Source organism: Lepidochelys kempii, chromosome 5 (assembly GCF_965140285.1).
Source record: "Lepidochelys kempii isolate rLepKem1 chromosome 5, rLepKem1.hap1, whole genome shotgun sequence".
NCBI classification, from domain to species: domain Eukaryota; kingdom Metazoa; phylum Chordata; order Testudines; family Cheloniidae; genus Lepidochelys; species Lepidochelys kempii.
In genome coordinates this window covers 90,244,620-90,259,628 of record NC_136384.1, presented here as the reverse complement: position 1 = coordinate 90,259,628, position 15,009 = coordinate 90,244,620, and positions in this window count along the sequence as shown.

Sequence of the window (15,009 nt, the reverse complement as noted above, 5' to 3'; positions counted from 1 at the left end):
TTTATATCATTTGTACTGGGCAATATGAGAATGGTTGCCTTGCTTTAGCTGACCATAAAATATGGCCTTGGGTATTCAAGTCAGCCATATGAACAAAATGCCAGATTAACGCAGTTGTACTTTTATGAACATGTTTTGAATGCCAGGCATCTGACAATGATTAAGGATTTCAATATTGGGAATTTTTCCCACCATCTGAACTGTAAATAGACTGGAGACAATGCATATGGACCTGATCATTTCCCAATGTGGTGGTGATATTTTGTCCACGTCTACAACCATACAGAAGTATTGTAAGCATGACTGTCTGATAGACATGTTTCTTAGCGCTTATTTTGACACTCCTATCATTCCATAGGCAGTGTAATAGCATTCCAAGTGCAGAGCTGGTGTTGATTGTGTGATGGGTAACCTTATCAGTTGTGGCATTCTGTGACAGCATAGTCCCTCGGTAGCAAAACTTCTCCGTGGACTTAAGAGGAACATTGTTGACCTTCATAATGAGTAGACATGCGAAACCCTGGCACAGGTTGATACAATATTTCATTTTTCTTTAGGCTGATTGTAAAATCAGAATGATTAACTGCACGAGTGAAATGATCAGTAATAAATTGAATGTCCTCAATCAGTGCACAGTCACCTGCAAATAAAAGCTCCTTTGTGAGTAAATCTGCCACTTTTGTGTCATCATGGAAGAGTTGCAGATTGAACAATTCCCCATCAGTGCAGAACTGGATGAATACTCCTCTGTCGTTGTCATGAAATGCAGCCATAAGCATAGCCAAAAAAAGGATGGAAAGGAGTGTGGGAGCCAGCACACAACCTTCATTTGTGCCATTGGTGACCAGAAAAATATCTGGTATCTCACCATTTTCCACCACTCTGGCTATCGTCGTATCATGGAAGGACTGAATGACAGAAATAAACCTTGCAGGGCATCCAAAGGTGAACAAAACTTTGCAGAGTCCCTGACAATTTAAAGAGTCAAAAGCTTTAGTAAGCCAACAAATACCGCATGAAGACCATGGTTTTTGCTTGCAGCACTTTTCCTGAAGCCGATAGACTGTGAAGCTCATGTCTATAGTGCCCTGTCCTGACCAAAATCCACACTGAGACTTGGAGAGGATGATTTCCACAAGACAGGTGTTAAATCTATTCTATTTTCCCAGCAACAGACAATAGGAAAATGCCTAGTGATTATCATAGTTTGTTCTCTCACCCTTATGTTTACGGAGTGGACAACATTGGCATCCTTGAAATCCTGTGGCACCAACTCTAGCTCCCAGATAATGCAGAAGCACCATGTGAGGTGCCTTGCAGTATGGTACCCATGTGCTTTTCTCTGCTGGAATGGCATCCGGTCCTGGTTCCTTCCCTCCCTTGTGACACCTACTTGATTCCTGGGTGTGACACTTGGTTAACAACAGACTGCCCTGGCCTCCTAGATTTCTGTTGACTCATGTTTAATTGTGAGGATGTCCTTCCTCTTGTGAATGTTTTGAATCAATATTGAATCAAATTGACCTGCATGAGTAGTTGGTGAGGTTTGTTTTCAAAATCATGTTACTGTTAAAATGGTCTATGTAGTTGTATTCTACCTAGTGGAAGTCCGTGTTCAGTTTCTCATCATGTTCTCACTCCATTGGCAGTAATGGCTATGAATAATGCTGACCTTGCTCTCTGGCTGGTAAAGGAGTGGTGGTGGGGGTGGTTTTCTGGATCCCATGGACTATTCTGTTGTCCTTTTGAAGCGGGAGGGATGGTGGCCACAACACAGCATCTTGGAGGTGGACATGTAAAATAGTTTAAGGGACACCAGAAACCCCCCCCCCTAAAAAACTGAATACAAAATATCAAAAAATAGAAACGGGGTGAAAACAGCAAAAGAAAAAGGAGAAAAAAAAACAGTAAATGTAGTGTTTCTCTATTTTGCAGACCAGTTTATATAACTGTTACCGGTAGCTAAAGAAGCACTGTATCAATACTGAGGAGGAATCAAAGGTCAAACAGGGTGAGGGTTTGAGGTCTTGCAAGAAAACTGATTCCATGAACTGTCTGGTATCTGACTGTCTCTACCCCAGAGCTGAAAATAGCCCTTCCTTCCAGTTTCTTAATCCAACCTAGAACCAAACCTATAGGAGCAGATACAGATCAGGGGAGTCCAATCTAAACCTCTCCATCTCTATCCCCTGACATTCAAATGGGTTTGGGGACCTATCACTGGTTACCATCAGAGTGAAATATGCTGAAGTGCTGTTTTGGGGTGGGGGGGAGGATGGTTGAGTGGTGAAATACTCAAATTAGCTCCGGAGAAGTTAAAACCTCAATTTTGTGTGATTCAAAATACTCATATCCAGGTAGGATCATGTCTATTTCTTTACCCTCATTACAACACCCTTTTTTAGGAGACAAAAATTTGTAATGTTCATCAAGTTGACTACTGTTTAGTAGGGAATCTAATATAGCTGAGAAGTGAGATTAAACGGATTTATACCCCCAGATGATGATCTAACAGGGATTCCTAGAGAACCCTGTTCCATGACACTCTGAGTGACCTCGATTTTCATTGACCATAATGGAAGACGAGGGTGGCTCAGCACCTTCAATTGTGACAGGACTTCTTAGGGAGAAACAACCAACACAGATAGCTTGGCAAGAGGAGTTACCTTCAATTTTATTGCCATTTCTTTCCAACAAGCGTAAGGATGATGTTGGGCTTTACATAAATTCTGTGCACTGTAGGGATCACTGGCAAAAAGGAAGGGTAAGCAAGATTACACAAAAGTGAGATGAATTCTCATTTGACAGCCACCGTAACTGTGCGGTCATGGGCAGAGAGAAGGGAGCAGGTTGCCGCCTGCTGCCACCTGACAGGATTTCAGCTACCATACCCCGTGTTTTTCAGTCAGTTGAACATCAGATTTGACCTATGCAGCCATTTCCTTCTTGCAGAGAGGTGTATTTGAAGGACTCAATTCAACAGCACAGACTAGATGATGACAAATCTGTTTCATGGCAACTTCTGAGGTTTCAACATTTGTTTTTGTTCCACATTGGAATGAAAACAAAACCTTAGGAATGTTTTTGGTAGACTGGAATTGTGTTGGAAGTGTGGGTGTTTGTTTTCTACAGCCAAGTCCTTAGGGCATTGGCTTGGGACATGGGAGACTGAAGTTCAAGTCTCAGCTCTGCACCAGAGTAGAGTTTTTCCTCCTGTGCCAGGGTCCTAAGCACCAGGCTCTAAAGAGTGTCAGTCAGCTTCCTCTTCTGTACAATGAGATAGGGAAGTGTTATCTCTAAGGGATGTTGTGAGACTGAATTTAATTAATGTTTGTAAAGCTTATTGAGGTCCTCGGATGGCAGGTATTGCATTAGTGCCATTATCATTTACTGTCATAATTCTGCTTCTGCCCCTGCGTTGAATCAGGAAAGACTGCACCTACCTCCAAAGTACTGTACAGGATGTGCAGCTTCACCTAGAGTCCTACAGCATTGTGGAAAAGATGTGCAGAAACTGTACAGTTTCTAACACCGTAAGGGCCTGGCCTATAGGAGCTACTGTAATAAAAGTAACAATGAGAGAGAGACCACCATGAGATTTGGCTGGGACAATTTACAGAGCGACAAGGGAATGAAAAGAAGAAAATTGGTGCTATTTGCCTTATTAAATGTTTCTAGGAATGACTTGCACATAGGACTGAGACAGCTGTATCTCTTTCAAACTACTCTGATCTGAGACATTCTTCCTACCAGATGTTTCTAGGCTAACACCATTTGGATTTGTTGTTTTGTTTCCAGCTCTTAAGGAAAAGAGCCTAATTTTTCTGATGATTCAGCAGGGGTGCAGGTGCTGCTTTTTTAACCAATGTAAAGAGCAAACCATAAAAATCCAACCCTCTTCACAAACCAAGGGCCCAATCTTGCATTTCTTGCACATGGAACATGCCAGTTGGCTTCATGACTATTCTCTGGAATGCTTCCATAGGTTTCTTTCCTGAAAATCACAGAATTAAAAAAAACATAATAATGCTGATCATTCTGTAACTGAAATGGAAAATGCTTTATCCAGTACAACAGCTAAGCTTCTTAATTAAAAGGACATTCTCCAGCCACAATCCTCACCCTCAGAGCCCAAGGCCAACAGAATTTAATTGAGGTTAAATTTAGGTGTCCTTACGCCAGAAGCAACAAACACAGGGATTGCAATGCCAGAACAGGTCCGCGCAGAGATCTATCTTCTAAGGAGGATGAGATGAGGAAGAGTGTGTGTTACACCAGTGCTTTGAGACCTACACGGGTTCTCCAGTTCAAGTTTCTGGTGCTGATGCTATCTCAGACACAGCCTTTCCCTAGGTACTTCATCACAAGCAGCTACAGTTATGTACTTTTACATCTAGCAGCCCTCTGGCAGAGGGATGAGCTTTTCACTAGCAGCCCCAAGTCTCTGGACCACCCTCCCAAAGGAGATCAGGAAGAGTCCTACCCACTCCATCTTCGGATCATGCTACAAGACTCACCCTCAGTAAAGCATCCACAGAGAACCGGAGCAAAAGAGAACTTGGCAGTGTGCCCACTAATCAGTAGCTAAAACAAAGGCTGGGGATCAGGCTGTTCAGGTACCACTGTTTTGCTCTTGTACAGCAATTAAATACCAGGTACAGGCACACTGGGTATCCTCTCAGCTGGAGAGACGGACTGAGCTCTGTTTATGGAGAACTTTTTTTGACATAATACACTTGATTATTGGAAGAAACTACAGCACCTCAGCTTTTCTTCCAGCAATAGGAAATGAGTAGGTGAATTTTTGTGTAATGGTATTTATGCACTCATGATGCAGCCTCCTCGTGGCTTTAGTTACTAGTATGACGATTGTTCTTGCACTGTCTGTTGCCAGACTTCTGAAGTAAGGGTGTGTGGGTGTGTGTGTTGCTCACTTGTACAACCCATGAAATCGTCTCAACTTTAAATGTTGATAATATAGCAAATGTAATAACACAAAAAGAGAGAAAGTGATTTAATGTTTACTTCTAGGTACTTGGACTCTGCCATGCATGGTAAAATTAACAACAGAGGGGTTTTCTGCTATTTTATAGAGGTCATTAGAGGTAGAGAGAACCAAACAAAATTTGAAGTCAAAGCACCCAGGAAGTGAGCTACTGGGTAGCTATTTATTCCCATACAAATACTGTCTCTTAAGCAGAATCCTTCTCAAAAGGAGCAATCTGGTTATTTAGTTTATCCCACTTTGTATAGGGTCTAGAAAGTATAACATCTTGGACAGTTTTGGATTCGATGATCACCACAAGTCTGCACTTTGCTTCTTCCTTTTTAAAGGTTTCAGAGTAGCAGCCGTGTTAGTCTGTATTCGCAAAAAGAAAAGGAGTACTTGTGGCACCTTAGAGACTAACAAATTTATTTGAGCATAAGCTTTCGTGAGCTACAGCTCACTTATCAGATGCATTCAGTGGAAAATACAGTGGGGAGATTTATATACATAGAGAACATGAAACAATGGGTGTTACCATACACTGTGGAACGAGAGTGATCACTTAACGTGAGCTTTACCAGCAGGAGAGCGGGGTGGGAGGGACCTTTTGTAGTGATAATCAAGGTGGGCCATTTCCAGCAAGACAAGAACATCTGAGGAACAGTGGGGGGTGGGGAGCGGAATAAACAAGGGGAAATAGTTTTACTTTGTGTAATGACCCATCCACTCCCAGTCTCTATTCAAGCCTAAGTTAATTGTATCCAGTTTGCAAATTAATTCTTGACGTCTGATTTGTGTCCATTTATCCTTTTACGTAGAGACTGTCCAGTTTGGCCAATGTATATGGCAGAGGGGCATCTACCAATGTGATATATGCCATCATGTGCCAGCAATGCCCCTCTGCTATGTACATTGGTCAAACTGGACAATCTCTACGTAAAAGAATAAATGGACACAAATCAGATGTCAAGAACTATAACATTCAAAAACCAGTTGGAGAACACTTCAATCTCTTTGGTCACTCGATTGCAGACCTAAAAGTTGTAATTCTTCAACAAAAAAACTTCAAAAACAGACTCCAAGGAGAGACTGCTGAATTGGAATTAATTTGCAAACTGGATACAATTAACTTAGGCTTGAATAAAGACTGGGAGTGAATGGGTCATTACACAAAGTAAAACTATTTCCCCTTGTTTATGCCGCCCCCTACCCCCCACTGTTCCTCAGACGTTCTTGTCAACTGCTGGAATTGGCCCACCTTGATTATCACTACAAAAGGTCCCTCTCCCCCCCCCCCCCCCGCTCTCCTGCTGGTAATAGCTCACCTTAACTGATCACTCTCATTCCACAGTGTATGGTAATGCCCATTGTTTCATGTTCTCTATGTATATAAATCTCCCCACTGTATTTTTCATTGAATGCACCCGATGAAGTGAGCTGTAGCTCACGAAAGCTTATGCTCAAATAAATTTGTTAGTCTCTAAGGTGCCACAAGTACTCCTTTCCCTTTTTAAAGCATCTCTGGACATGCTAGAACCCCTGTCTAGTCAGATATAATGGGAAAGCACTAACTGTGTAGAGGTGGGAATTGGTGGGGCTGTGCTGTGGGGAAAGGAAGCTGTGTGGTATGTTCTCCACCCACCATAGACCTGTTCAGCCCCTCCATTAATTCTACACTACATCTGAGGGAGCTGGAGAGAGAATGTTGTGTGGCCTAAGGACAATGCTGTATTGGTGAGTAGCTTCTCTCCACAGCATGTTCCCAAAGGAAAACATCAGAAATACTGATGCAACTTCCACTGCTGAACTGAGCAGTAACTCCTTCTCCAGGCTAGCCACACTCCCAGAATGAAGTATTGGTGATTGCCAGGCAGGTCCCTCCATTGGCTGCTCTGGATCTGTGCAGATGATGATGTCACTGCTGAGGGAAAGCCAAGAACAGCACAATGGCAACTGGGAACCGCAAGTACAATGTGAGATTTACATGTTTTCTTCTATGCATCTTAGGCTATATCCCCCACCCCTACTCACACATCCACTGGCCCACCCCTCCCCAGGGAATGTTGTGATGTACAGGTAACTCTATAACAACTATACAACTTCATGGGTCTGTATGGTGTTACACATGGAAGGGACTATATGGCTGTGTTCTAGGATTAGTTCACTCATGAGCTTCCCTCTGCAGTAGGGAGAAGGGGAAACAAACCCTCTGACCTGCTCTAATGCCCAGTAGCTACCACCAATGAACTACACAGGCCTGCTGCATCTTTTGAATTTCACAGTTTATGTATTGTTGTAAGCTAAACTGACTGCATTTCTTGAGTACCTCAAATTCTCATTATCCTTGGGGATCACATGCTTAGTGAAAGTCTGGTACATTTCTGGTTAATGTGGTTTCCAGAAAGAGCCTACAGTTACTATGAATTGCAAGCTCCAGCTAAGGCGAATGACAAAATACTTAGTTATCTCTGCAATTACAGCCAACTGGCAGAAAAAAAATTATGGCAAATTTGCAAATGACCAAGCTACAGTGATCAAGTGACCTCTCTCCAACCATTTTTTGTAAAGCAAAGGTCAGAGAAGGCCGGAACAGAAAGTCATTCACAACTCAAAGCACCTGTGATGTTGTTTAAGAAAAACTGCTACAGATTCTGCAAGACAATGAAACCTATCAGCGTTTGAAAGAAACTGAAGAACTCAACAATCTGAATACATAGAGTTCTTAAGTTCTCATGCTCTCAAATGGGAGATGACAGCTACCTCGTAGAAATAAATGTTTTTGATTTCTACAATGGGAAAGAGAAATTTCTGTCGATAAAGGGAGATGTATTTTTTGCATTTCCTTCATTATTTATAAATAAAATAAAAAGATAAAACAATACTTTTGCACAGGGCTTGGAGTGCATATTTCCAATGCGTTTTCCAATACTTGCATTTTTTCATGTTACCTAGGGGGAATAAAATAGTTTTTAATCAGTGATGTGTATAATGTAGTATGGTGTTTAAAAATCTATTATTTTTAACTGGAAACATTTTTTTTTACAGCCCATATTTTCAAATAGGCATGTACTCAAGTTTACTTTAGGTATGCAAATCCCCCAAAGCATGCACACAAGGTGAATTTGCATGTACTCACGTTAGAGTACATGCACAGGTCTGTGGTTGCCTAATGCCTAGACCCCAAGTGGTATCCGCTTATTGGGGTGTTTGTGCACCTATACCAGGTGTATCTCACCTTTGCTTTGCAAAGACTGTTTGCAGCCTGTTGGGGTAGTTGCTGTTCAAATACATAAAAAGACAAAGTCCCTACTGGGGCGGGGAAGATAAGAAATAAAGAGATCCCTGCAGCTTAGAAAAAAAGTAAAGAAAAACTAGAGGAGTAGAATATCAACATGGAGCTTTCAAATAAGGCATATTCCATATTCTCCCAGGCTTCTGGAAAGGTATCTCTGCATTTGAGTATCTCTTTAAAAAAAATACATTTTGAAGACCAATATTTGTTCACCCTACTTAAAGTTAGTACAGTGGCTGGGTACAGTACAAAGCCAATGACAGAACATGTGTATTAGTTAAGTAGATGAGTCATCCAACAAGGTTGTGTAAAGATTTCTTTGTCCTGGCTATTTTAGAACACTCATCTGAGAAAAATGATTTAAGGCAGTAGAGTGGAGACTGAAACGAGAAGCCCATACATTAAGGACTGCACTGGGAAGCAAAGATCTGCTAGGAGCACTCTATCACTCTACATTTTTTCTCTCTTTTTGAACTGGTCAAGAAAGAAAGCAGCATAGACTTTTTCATTTAATTAAATGTTTAAAGGAGACAGCAGCGTAGTTCAGCAGTCTGCACACAGGGCTGGGAGCACGGATCACCTGAGTTCCACCAATGCTGACTCTAGTGCTGACTTACTGTGTGACTGTGGGTGGGCAAGTCTGCATGAATCTGTCCACCTGTAAAATTGAGAAAACATACCTACCACTCAACATTCTTGTTAGGATTATTTTTTGAGCAGCAATACTGTGCTGGGAGCCATGCAGGACATGTAAGAAGATACAGTCCCTGTCCCAAGGAAGTTACACTCCAGTATAGACACAGATAAGACAGCCCCGACTTGTCTATCAGGTTCCAAAAGGAGTTTGAGGTGGAGTATGAGACTTTCAGAGGTCATCTTTGTGACTTTAATGTTTGCAATGTGGTATGAAGCACTGCATGAGTTCATTGAAATTATGATTGCCATATTAAAGAGAAAAGCTAGCAAGTCAGTACTGTGGTGTATACAGCTATGTAAACTCATATTTGCTACAATTCAGTTTTATGTGTACTACACCTTTAAGTGGAAGGAGTTTCCCAGCCAACCTGCTGGGAGGCAGTGCTGCAAGCCAGTTGAGCATGGCTGCTGTGGAGTACACCGTATCTCAGTGGGGTGCGTTCTCTCACTCATAGGGAGGTTTATATTTGTTTTCTTTAATCTGAAATAAAAGCCACGCATACTAAAAGGGCAGGTGTTGCTATTTGCTATGGAAGGTATAACAAATATCAGAGCCATAGCTAGTTGCAACCAGGTTTATTTCAACATGACCACTGCTCTTGGGAGAGCCCTGTCAACACACATGCATTTGGATGGTGAGAGAGACAACTTCATTTTGTCCCCTACTCGCTTTCTGCGGCTGACTTCCCCTCTTTCCCGTGGGTGCTTGACCCCCTCTCTGTCCCTGGCCTTGCCCCCACTCCACCCCTTCCATGAGGCCCCAGCCCTGCCCCCATTCCAACCCCTTCCCCAAAGTTCCTGCCCCAACTCTGCCCCCTCCCTGCCCCTATTCCAACTCCTTCCCCCAAATCCCCACCCGAGCCCCGCCTCTTCCCCGCCTCCTTCCCTGATTGTGCCACGTTTCCACTCCTCCCCCTCCCTCCTGGAGTGTGCTAACGCTGCCAAACAGCTGTTTGGTGGCGGCTGGGTGGAAAGCGCTGGGAGGTTGGCGGAGGAGTGGGGATGCTGCATGCTCAGGGGAGGAGTGGAGTGGGGAGTGCAGAGCACCCACTAATTCCAGTTCCGGAGCACCCACAGAGTCGGCACCTATGCTCTGCGGCTCTATCCGTACTAGCTAATGATGTAACTAGTATATACGCTCTCATCTGACTTGCTTACAAGACACATGGTTGTGGTATATTCACCCAGATGCTTTTTTCAAAACACAACCATCTGTCAATTATGTTTGTACATCCACACCTACCATATGGTCTCTGTTTGTATTCTAGGAAAATTAGGGTGGTTGTCCCATAGGGTATGTCTACACTGCAGCTGAGACCATGCTTCCCAACATGGGTAGATAGACCCATGCTAGCTGTGCTTTACCTAGGGTGCTAAAAATAGGATGGGGCAGCTCAGTCTAGCTGCCTGAGTACTTAGAGGGTCTGGGGTTGGTGGGCGGAGGGTGCTCAAGTGGCTAGAAAGAGTTGCTATGCTGTAATGCAGGCCTGTGCTACCCCTAGATACACAGCTATCCGATGAAGTGGGCTGTAGCTCACGAAAGCTTATGCTCAAATAAATTTGTTAGTCTCTAAGGTGCCACAGTACTCCTTTTCTTTTTGCGGATACAGACTAATACGGCTGCTACTCTGAAACCAGCTATTTTTAGTGCACTAGCTGGAGCAGAACTAGTGCATGTCTATCAACCTGTGCTGGGAAACACCCTTCCCAGTTGCAGTATAGACATATCCTTTGGGACTCAGAAGGGACAGATTCAAATGCAGCCCTGCACCAACACAGGTTGCCCCAGTTTGAACCTCTACTTTCATTGCAGGGTGCAAAAACACCAGGACACAGATCTGTTCTAGTCATGCCCCCTTCCACCACCACTCCCATCTTCTCTGCCACAGCCAGACACTATCCCTGTGCCCTAGGGCTGGTGCGGAAGTGGTGCAGACCTAGTGGAGCTGGCACTGTTGTGCTGGGAGTATTCTCCATGAAAGGATTTACATCTGTCCTAATGTACCAGCCTAGTCCTGGAAGAGCAATCAATCAGGCCCAGAATCCCTGGAAGACAGGAGCACCCAACAAAAGAAAAAGTTTATGATCTAGTTACAGGAAGATGACCTGTATCAGCCTAAAACCATTGGCAAAACTTAGTCAGTTGCCATAGTTGCTAGCCAAAGATAAAACATGTCATGTGTAGACACAAAATCATGTTTAGCAGCAACTGCCATTGATTTTGCTAAATACATTTGAGGATCTTGGACTGTGTCTCCTGTTCAGCAAAGTACTTAAGCACCTGCAAAAGTGCTTTGCTGAATCGGAATGGACTTAGGCACATGCTGTTTCCAGCTACAACAAGTGGAATTTAAAAACAGTCCTGGCTTTCAAAGGAGAGGGATGCCTTACTTTGTCCAGCCCTCTAGGTGCCACAGAGCACCCTTTCTCCCCCTTTCAGTTTTAGAGGAGTTTGGCAGTAGATCATCATTTTATGCTTTGTAATGTCCTTTTAATCATTCCATGGTATTTACAGAGTTCAGTTTCAGAGCCTCCATATAGGGGAAACAACCCCAAAAAACCAGGAGAGGTAGAGATGGTGGGGGTATTTAGTAATAGAACAAAAACATTTATGCCAGACTGACAAAGCACAAGGCAGATTAAATCTTCAGCTGTTCATCAAAAGATCTGCAGACATTGAGGGGTAGAGACTGTATGAAGCAGGGCCCAAAGACAAATGAAACAACAGTTAGTAAGCTCCAAAAACTGCACAATAAAGGAGTACTGGAAAGACAAACTGCTCTATTTCCTGGCCCCAGTCATCTGACATGGGTGTGTGTGTAACTTTGTATAGGCAGCACAAATGGCCCTTCTTCTCTGCAGTGTAGAAGAGTGTATAGCAGCCATAGGAGCTGTGCATGGAATAGCCCAACCCCTTATTATTTTGCCCACCAATTAGGCATAATTTCCAGCTCTTCATCTCCTGTTTTCAACCAGCCAAATTTCAACACTATCCTTGAATCTTATCAATTTGGCCTTTCTATTTAGACTAACCATTATTCTGTCTTCCTTTCATATCTTTTCCCATTCACATTTGTTATTTTAGGTTATTTGTAACATCTTATGAACTTTTATATACTTTCTACAGTTGAACTCACACTTTGGGTAAATGTATAGGTCTAATTTAGAATGTAAGCTCATTATGGCAGGAATCTGTCTGCCTACATGTCTGTAAAATGCCTGGCACAATTGTGAGCATGAAGTAAGGAATAATAATAATCCTATATAACAAATGTATGGACTAATGAAAAATAAAAGTACTGTTAGTGATATTTTGTTATCTGATTAGTATGAGCATGAGCCCTGCAAGAGTGGATCCTCAAATAACTTTTTCTTCTCCTCCTTGTGGTTTGAATCTGTAGTACTTACTTAGGCAAAACTCCCTTTAAGCCAATGAAAGCTTTTCCTGGGTACAGACAGAAAGATCTGGCCTTGTGTGCTTAATTCAAAATCACTTCAGTTCCAGATCTGTTTAATTTTCTCTTGTGTCAGTAACATAGCAAAAAGAGAAATTACCTGCTGTGCTGAGTTCCTGCGGGGGGGAAAAAAGCACTAGTACTCTGTTTACGGGAAATCACTCTGCTTTGTGGTCCTTTCTGCTGTAAAAGCAATTTACCAAGAAGAAAAGCAGCATGTCCTGGAAGACACGTAAGCAATTTCAAAAAAGCTATGACTGAGGCGAGGTAATGCATAGTTGTAATGGAGCTGCTCTCTTAATGAGTGGGAGGGATGCAACTGAAATGCAGAGGAACGTCAGACAAATCACCAGTGCTGAGCCCAGTACATAACAACAGGTGCTGGAAAATGCTGGTGTAGGACAACACCTTGTGCTTATCAAAAGTGCCACAAGACCTTTAATAGCCACTCTGAAAAGACTGCAGAACTCATTTCCCAAAGTCTAAGCAGAAAAACTCCCACGCAATCTATCTAGATTTTTATAAGTTCATCCTACACCACAGTATCCGAGTACCCATAAACAGCATGTAACTACATTTATCCACCTCGGAAGGCTAAAACAGAGGCAGCCCTGCCAAGACATTAGCCTACAGCTCCAGGGAGGGTAGACATTCAAAACTGTTTCTTAGCCATCAAAGCAAGGTAATGGAATATCAGTGATCCAGTGAGCAGTGAAGAGGGAAACAGCCTTCAGTTCTATGTAGCTTAATAACATACTTCTTTAATAAGGCATTTCTGAAGATAGTTTTCAAAACACTCTGCTTATCTGCACCAGGATCAAGTCATGCTATTTGCACTGTCCTTATCCTCTTTTAAATCCCTCCTTAGAACTCTCTCGGCCATGATACCTAAAAATTATAACTGTTTGGCACCAGTTTGACTGGAAACCACCTGGAACTGCTGAGGTAGTTCTGCTAACTGACACAGTCACATCTGTCTCTGCAAACTTTGTCCTCTCAGTCAGTGGTGAATTAATGATGTAATATTATGCTAGACCAGTGGTTTTCAAACTTTTTGTATTGGTGACCCCAAGCCTCTGAGTGAGACCTCCCTTATACATTAAAAACAGAGTGGAATTTAATTTAATGAGGTCTGGGAGCGGTCAGTCCCATGGAGCTGATAGCTCGCGACCCACATATAACCACCTCTGGAGAGGTCATGACCCCTAGTTTGAGAACCCCTGTGCTAGAAGGCATTGCATCACTGGTGACAGTGATGCCCACCTTCAAATGAACTGCAAAGCAGCTGTCTTGAACTCTTGTGGTCATTAAAGTATTTTACATAAAACAAAGGGGACTGAGCCTTCTGAACATGGTACCTCACTGACTCCAACAGGGCTTTGCACAGATAGTGGCTTTGCCTATGTGGAATTCTTTTCAGGATTGATGCCTCAGTCTCTACCTTCCCTCATTCACACAGATGTGGGTCCTAATTAATAAAGCACTGTGAGATCCTTGCAAAAAAGGTGCTATATCAGGGTAATGTATTTTTATATTTTTATAATGATATAATTACAGCAAGGGGGTATGATATTAGCTCTGTTTCCCTCGAGCAAGGAAAGCTTTAAATCAGGCTTTAACTGAAAACGTGATGCTTCTTGTTACAGCCTCTAGCTCACCTGTCCTACTCTACTTCTTTCCTAGGTTAACACTCAGGCTGTGCTACAGCCCTTTGAAGAATTTCAGGAGGGACTAGTAAGATCCTTAAAGGGAAGGGGACAAAAAATGGGTTTTTTTCTAGTATTCTTTTTCAGAAGGAATTTAGAGGATTTAACAGTTCTCTTAAGAGACAGAGAGGAAGAAGAGAACACAATCCAATGGGTCAGTAAAGCAGGAAAGCCATGCTTTGGTGTCCAGAATGAAATGGTAAGAAGTTCTATTTGCACAAGTGTTTACGAGTCGTTTCTGGCACTTGTTAGGTGGTCTTTTCATTATTATTTTATTTTCACACTGATGATGGGTTTACAGTACCCAAGCTCTGTCCCAGATCAGTTCATAGGAAAATGATGCAAAGGCTGTAAACTTCAGCCTTTGGTGAGGGTCAAGAAAATGAGCAGTGGCGAAGGAAGAGACGGAAGCTCAGAAAATGGACTTCCACCTGGTTAAGTCTGTAGCAACATGAGTAAACAAATATCCCAGTATGAGGTGACACTGAGTTCGTTTGGGCTTGCCTGCAGTGCATAAAACTTCAGAAGAGTCCAAGCGAAAAGGGGCAAAATGCAGCCAGAACTACTATCTAGTCCGCTGTGTTTCTTAAACACATTTAAACAAGGTTCTTGTTTTAAAAACGGGTACTGTGCATACCCTAAACTGGGCCCAAGCTGTATTAACTATTTTTTAATCCTGATGAAGTTTGGCTTGAACTTTATTTTTAAGAATAGATTTAACACTGCTTAGCCCCATTCAGATGGCTAGTCAAACTGTTTTTATATACCAGTTTAGCAAGATGAATGTTTAAATATGATTCTTAAATGCAGCCCTGTGGCTAGTATAGAAAGTTGTGTATACTAGTCTGGGCTGTATTTTTGCCTTTTGCATTT